This window comes from Camarhynchus parvulus, chromosome 20, assembly GCF_901933205.1.
Source record: "Camarhynchus parvulus chromosome 20, STF_HiC, whole genome shotgun sequence".
Taxonomy (NCBI): Eukaryota; Metazoa; Chordata; class Aves; order Passeriformes; family Thraupidae; genus Camarhynchus; species Camarhynchus parvulus.
The window spans coordinates 14,727,835-14,735,273 of NC_044590.1; the positions used below are offsets into that span (position 1 = coordinate 14,727,835).

The 7,439-nt window shown below is 50.2% G+C and overlaps 1 pseudogene; it reads left to right on the forward strand.

The window, feature by feature from the left end:
* The first annotated feature begins 2,569 nt into the window (after positions 1 to 2,569).
* On the forward strand, positions 2,570 to 7,381 carry LOC115912179 (annotated as a pseudogene).
* The last annotated feature ends 58 nt before the right edge of the window (positions 7,382 to 7,439 follow it).

A 7,439-nucleotide genomic window follows, 5' to 3' on the forward strand; every position in this document is an offset into this window, starting at 1 on the left:
CTTCAGAAATGCAGCCATGTACTGGTCATCTGGTGGGATTTATCTTGTGAAAGGGAAAAAATACAATAAAACTGTTGTTGGCATGGAAGTGTGATCATGGGCCGTTGTGATCTCATCTCATGCATTGACCCCATGTGAGATGATGTTGAAACTGGCCACTCCTAAGGAGGAGATATAGGGTGTGGTCCTGGGGTGGAGAGAGAACGACATGATGCACACCATGTTGATCCAGGGGACATCCTGAAGGTGTGCTGCCCTCCTGCCTCTCCTGCTCAGGAGCCATGCTCTATCTCCCTCTCCTGTTTGGTGGCTTCTCCAACATCCAGGGGTCAGTATGTATTTATTGCTAACACGATAAATAAAATTGACTTCCTTTGCTATTCTAACTGTGTCTCGAGTTTTCTGTGCATGGGCATCTTCCCGAACCCATAACACCAGGTGACAGGCACCTGTCAGCTGAGGACAAGAGCAAGGGGGGAGATGTTTGTACGGGAAACCTGTGCCTAGTTCTGGTCCCACACCATGGGTTGAAGAGAGGACAGTTCTCACATGCCCAGGCAGGGTGGCAGGCTGAGGGCTGAAGCAAGGTCTTCCACAGCACAGATCTTTGACAAATGTGTGAATGCTGCCAGGAGCAGCCCCAGGGTGTCCAGGATGGATATCTGGACAGCTGGAGCCTCTGGGTGCATTGAGGAACCAGCCTCATCCCAGCAGGTCTCAGCAGTTTGGGAAGCATGGCGGCAATAAAGGGTGCCAAGCACATGATGATCAGCAGCTGCACCCTAATGCTGGCAGCTCTTGGACCACCTTGGAGCTGCATATCTCCCACCTTCTGGTAACATACTTCTCATTCAAACCTCCATGCTGTGTCCTTCTGCTTCCTGGCCATGTCCCCTTCCCCTGCTGCTGCTCTCCACCCTGTCCACAGTCCCTGCCCTTTCCAGTTCCCAGACTGATGGTGTGTTTGTTGCTCGCATCATACCATGGTGGAGGACCAGATTGCACTGTGTTGCCTGACAGCAAATGTTGCTGTTGTCCACATGTGATGAAAGGTGTTAGATGATCAGCCTGATTGTTGTTGTGCCTGAAAGTCATGGACCCCATCTGCACATCTGACCAAGCACAGTGGAACAGTCTGGCCCACACCACTTCCTCCAGGAGCCAGATCCATGTTCTGGCCATGCTTGGGATGTATCACCCCTTCTTCCTTGAAGGAGTAGTTTGGTAGGTGGCCAGAGGCCAGGATCAGCTCAGCTCCCACATCTGCCAGTATTTATCCCCCTTAGTTTTGACCTGAATTGGTGTTGGCCCTAGCAGTTTCTCTTTTCAGCAGTGCTGTGATTCCTTGGCACTGACATCTCCCTGCTAATTGCAGGGAATGCTATCCCTGTATTGTTTATAATTCCAGGTTTTTAGCAGGTCACAGAGTGAAATTTTGGACATGGAGAAGATTGCAGTGTCTACAGTGGCCCTGCTTCTCTGGGCTGCAGGAGACATCTTTCTTCCTGAGGACACTGCAAAGGCAGAGCCCTTTCCTTAGGGACACCTTGCTTGATCTTGAGATCATGGTGAGCAGCACTGCTGGCTCCATGCACAGACCTGCCCTGGGAAACTGAGACCCCATATGGTGCACCTGCACATGTCTGGGGTGTAGTGCAAAGAATCAGCTGCCTCCGCAAGGATGCTCAAGCAGAAGGAGGCATCTTCTGGATCCTTCTGTCAAACTCCCCAGAGATGACCTGCTACCTCAGCACTTCCTCTGCACACAAAACCTCCCAGTCTCTCATTTTTGTTCACAGCATTGCCAGGGGCTTTGGGATCAGGTCTGTGGAATTAGTTTTGGTTTGTGTCTGATGAAGAAGTTCTCTCCTTCTTTGATTCCTCCAGAATCAACTGCTGCTCCGCAGAGTTCACGGTCTTTATAAGTGTGGTAAGGATTGAGCGCACTGGAGCTTGGGAAAGCAGACAAGTGGAGCCAGCACCGTAGAGGCTGTGCTGTCCCTAATTCCTCCCACCCATGTTTCATTCTCTGTGTGATCCAGAAAATGTGCTTCATGACAGCTCAGGGCACAGTCCCTGCCTGGCTCCCCAGTAGTGGCGCAGAGGCCCTTTGAGCCTGTAACCAGTAAATACAGACCCTTTGCGTTTTCCAGTGCTGTTCTAGTTTGAGTTTCTAGATCCTTCATCTTTGTGCCAAACTTCCTTGCAAAGCAAAGTGTTGACCTCCCCTTGGATAAAATAATCACTGTTCAGCTTGCACTGCTTTTTCACTGGTTGTACTTTTCTAATTGCTGAGCACATTTCACAGTGCTCTGTCCCCTCTGAGCCAAAATTACATCCAGGTGTGCAAGAGTCCTGGTGAGGTGCTGGATGTACAAGGCTGTTGAGAGCTCTGCGTTGCCGGTGTCAGTGAGCCATCCCAGCAGGACACACAGGGGCAGGAGGGCACCTCCACTCCAGGCAGATTTTCTCACCCAGAGGAATTTCTTAATCATTAAATTCCTGATTTGGCCTTGGGAACCTGATTGGGGCATTCAGCTTCTGGGCTGCATGGAGAGGCTGTGCCACAATGCCAGAGTGGCAGGTACTGACGAAGAAGGGACAGCAGCTCTGACCTTACTGTACCACCCACAGTTCTCCCCCACAGCATGGTACAACACTGCCTCTTCCCTTCACAGTTGCTGCACTTGCAAAAAGCACTGAAGAGGCTATTGAGCCCAGTAGCATCATCTTCGCCCGTTCATGCTTAGTGGAGTGGGTGCTTGCAAGAGTACAAAAGATTAAGTCATAGGAACTTGTGACTGCCAGCAGGGAAAGTGTGGGGTCTCTGGTAGCCACCCTGTGGGGAGAAGAGCTGGCATTTCATGGCATCTTCCTGCCTCGGAGAATCCACATCTGGGTTTCCAGTTGCACTGGTGATGGCTTGTTTGTGCTTCCCCCTTTAATATGGGGTGATGGTTCCTGGGCTTTTAGAAGGGACAGGCTATTAGAAGGAACAGCAGGCTTCAGCCACCTAGGATCATGCAGATTCTTGTTGCTGTTATGTAAGAAACTACACAGACTCACCAGAAGGCTGGTTTGCACAGCATCTCGCTTTACTTCAAATTCTCTCTTTTTATACACTGTTCCAATACAGATAGACCAGATTGGTCAATTATCAATACATTTCACCTGATTGGCTAATTAACAAAATGCCTTTCTTATAAACAATCTTTGAGAAAAACAGGAAAACCGAGAGCAGGAGAACAACATTGCTAGTTGTTTACAATAAGAAGTTATCATTGTTTATCTTCAACTCCCTAAAGTCTCACAAGCCAATTCTGGGAAAACTTATCATCTGTCGCAGACAACTTTTATGAAAAATCCTTTCCTTAGGACTTTTCCTCCTGAGAAGCTGAGAGGCCTCAGGAACAAAATGTAAACAATGGTTATCTGCTGCTGTGGAATGCAACAGGTGGATCTGTGATTGGTCTCATAGAGTTGTTTCTAGTTAATGGCCAATCACAGTCAATGGGCTTGGACTCTCTGTCTGAGACAGAAGCTTTTGTTATCATTCTTTGCTATTCTATTCTTAGCTAGCCTTCTGATGAAACCTTCTCTTCAATTCTTTTAGTATAGTTTTAATGTAATATATATTATAAAGTAATAAATCAAGCCTTCTGAAACATGGAGTCAGATCCTCGTCTCTTCCCTCATCCAAGAACCCCTGTGAACACCGTCACACTTATCTCATTTTCTCACTCTCTGACCAGGCTGTCACATCCACAGATTCTCCCATTCTGTTCTGTCTCCCATTTCTGTTGGTTGACTGGACCCCTGGGACAGCAGTTTTGCTGTCTGGGACGTGTTCTGGGGGTCAGATCTGAGCACAGATCTGAGTCAGCCACCATGGTGAGCAGGGATGTCCATTAGGGCTCTGTTCTCCAGGAGCTGCAGAAAATGGTTTCTATGGAGAAATGGAGCTAGTGTTGACACATAGCAACTGAGGGAGGCACAGGGTGCTACTGTGAGAACATGAGGGATTTTCTAGTAGAGAGGGGACACCTCCACAAACCAGCTGTGTTCTCTTCTGACCCTGGGATGAAGGCTGCCATGAAGCTCTGCTCTTCGCTCTTGCCTTGGGCCACAGAAGCCAAGTCCTGTGTCACTGAGCACTTAATGAATTCCCTGAAAAACAGAAAATCCTTTTCCCTCTGACCTTAGACTACATGAGAGCTTTTTGATAGAGAGCAGATGTTCTTCCTGGCAATGACTTAATGCCCTTGATACTGCAGAACCCCAGGACTGCTAGGGTGGGAGCTGAATGGTGCCTGCATGGGCTCAGCCGGGCAGACAGGTTGTGGGGCTCCTCTGCCCCAGCTTCTCTTCAGGCATGGGGAAGAGGGCTCACTGCTAGCACTGTGCACTTGGTAGGTGAAGGTACACCACTTACGATGGGGAAGCTGGTGTTTGACTCGTGGCCAGGGTGGTGATGATGCTTCGCTGCTAGTTCACAGGTCAGTTTACAGATCCTAAATGTGTTGCAGGCAGAGAGAAGTTTCTTGTACAGCACATGCTTCCAGCCAACCATGTCTGGCCCGAAGTAAGTGGTGGCAGTGGCAACAGCAGAACACAGCTATAACATCATTGAACACTTAGAAAAGGAAATTAATATTGGGCTATTTCAGTTCCCTCAGGGTGGGTGAGCATCCAAGGGGTGTCCTAGGAATCTGGGCAGAGAGGGTGGGTAAAAAGGCATCCTGTGATGCCACTGCCACTGGTGTTTGTGACACATCACTGCAGGTGGCTCATGGGCTGCTGTTGCAGAGGTACACAAAGGTGGTGCTGGCCCTGCGCCCTGTGCTGCCTGTTCTGTGGCATTGTTTCTGAGCCCTCACAAATGGCATTGGTCCTGTTGGGTTCCCTCCCTCCTCCACACCCCTACCGCCCACTGCACTGCCCCTACCAACAGCTCTGCATGGTTCAACACCCGCTACAAGGCAGCCATAGGTCCTCTGCTGACAGGTGCACACCACGAGCTCTCCTCAGATGTAGTTCAGTGGTGGCTGGTAAGTGAGGCAATGGGCAGGAGCTTGTTCCTCTTCCCAGGCTCCCTGAATCTGTTTGCAGTGGGGCAGGGTCAAGAACAGATATGATGGGGATAGAGGGATGCAGAGATCCCAGCTCAATCCTTCCTCCCCTTCATATCCTGCCCCCTGGGCTGTTTTGCACCCTTTTCCTAACATCCCATCTGTTTTTTCTGTCCTTTCCCAGGTCTCTGCTAGGAGGAATGGGGCTCTGTCTCCCTTTGGGCTACTGGTGGAGGTGCTAATGCTGCATGTCACTGTGCTTGTTCCCCTAGACCCTGCAGGGTCCCAAGTGATATCCAGCTCCAGGCCATAATTCAGCAGCTCTTCAATGTCTTCTGGGCCCTGACAGTCGATGTGTGGGACCCATCTCACTTCAGGACTTGTGCAGTGGTGGGAAACTCCAGGCAGCTGAAAGAGTCCAGTCATGGGCTGCTAATTGATGCTCATGACTGGGTGCTGAGGTGGGTGACCTAAAGGGACTTGGTCTCTCCCTGTCTTCTGAGAACCCCAGCATGCCCCAGTCCCTGTCCATGCTGTTGAAATCTGCCAACACAAACCCTGCAAAGGAGGTGGCTCAGGCTGGCTGACCCTGCTTTCCGGAGCCCTACATCCTGGGACACACAGGCCTTGTGTCACCCATATCCACTCTTTGCTGGCTAGGGTGGCCTGCTGTCCCTGCCTGGTGGGACCAAGAGCCTGGGAAGATGCACCTTTGTTTTGGGACACACCATCCTGCTGTCCTTTAGGATGAATGACGCAAAGACCATTGGCTTTGAGCTGGATGTTGGCATGAGAACAACCCATCTCTTCATGTGTTGCATACAGGTAAAGCCTTATAGAATAAGAGCCTTGTTACCCTTGTAAAATCATAGATTAGGTCTGCTGCATCAGCTGGGTGTAGCTAACAGCTAGGCTAGGAAGTTACTGTGAGAAAGGAACTGTACCTGTGAAAACAGAGGCTCTAACTGTGAGAATAATTCTGTACCCATGAAACAAGAATGTAAACATCATTAGAGAGGAAAGTTTTTGACGGACACATACACTAGCAACTACTAAGCAATGAAGTGATTTGCAGTAAGTTACCAATTAGAATGAAACATGATGCCTTTAGAACTGTGATAAATATGATAAATAGGAACTGTGAACAATAAGGATTGGGCTATTGTGCATGAAGAAGTGTCTTGTCCATTTCTACAGCGACATTCATGTACCCAGCGGAGTGCAGTGAACCTAAGGCCTGATGTTCACCTTGTCCTTGTCCCCTTCAAACCTCCGGACCTGTAGCGGGTGACCAGTGTCTTCTCCACCGGAGAACTCACACGGTGTGTCAGCACTGGAGGATGGTGTCTTTTGTGCTGGAAACCCTGTGGATGGTGCAGTGTGATCTGGGGATTCTAGTGCCTCACTGGAGACCTGGCATGAGTCCTGATGGCGCAAAAGGTACTGAGCATCCTTCTGCCCTGCACTTTGAGATAGCTGGGCACTGACCTGTCCCCACAGGGCTTAGGCAACCTGCAGTACCATACTCCTATGAGTGGGATGGCAGCTGTGCCCACATTGGGGCCATGGGCTTGATGCGTCCCTTCCTACAGCCAGGCCAGGGGATGCTGCTTGGCCAACTCAAGGGGTGAGAGATGCCACTGGGCTGGGTGCTGGGAGACAATGGATACCCTCTGCAAAGAAATGGGCCCCCTCAGCAGTGGGTGTACTACATGACCACTGCTCGCCTCTGCTTTTGAAGCACATGTGAGAGTTAAACAGTTCAAAGGAACAAGGTAATGGCTCCGTGCACTCCAGCTCCTCAGGGGCAGGCAGAACTCTGTTGGGCAGTGAGCCAATGGCTGCACTGTGTTGGGCTGACTGTCCTGTTCCAGCATGGAAAGCACCATATCACTCCACTCCCCACCCAGGTTTTGATCCTGAGCCCAGCTTTCCTCAAGTACATCCATGACAACTGGACATCATGGGTGATAGCCCTCCACTGGCTTCACAGCCCTGCTCTTTGCCTTGCATACCTGCCATTAGGTGAGCACAGCCAGTGGTACCAGATGCTGCCACTGTACCTCCCCTTGCATTGCTTGTCCATATGCTTGTAGGATGCCCCAGTGTCCACATGACATTGGCTCGGGCTGGCATGCGCACAGGTCTCAATGTTTGGCTTTGGAGCAGACAGTGAAGGGAACTGGCACCACTACTGGGAAAAAACCCACTGGTCTGGAGCCTTTCGCAGGATGAGAGCCCATGACACTGATGTTGAATTCAGCCTCTTTGAGAGATGGGTACATGAAGGCAGGATTGTATTTTACAACTGATGCATTTCCAAGAAACTGGAGCCAGCTGTTTGGCCAAGAATGGGCCAAAGGACACTGC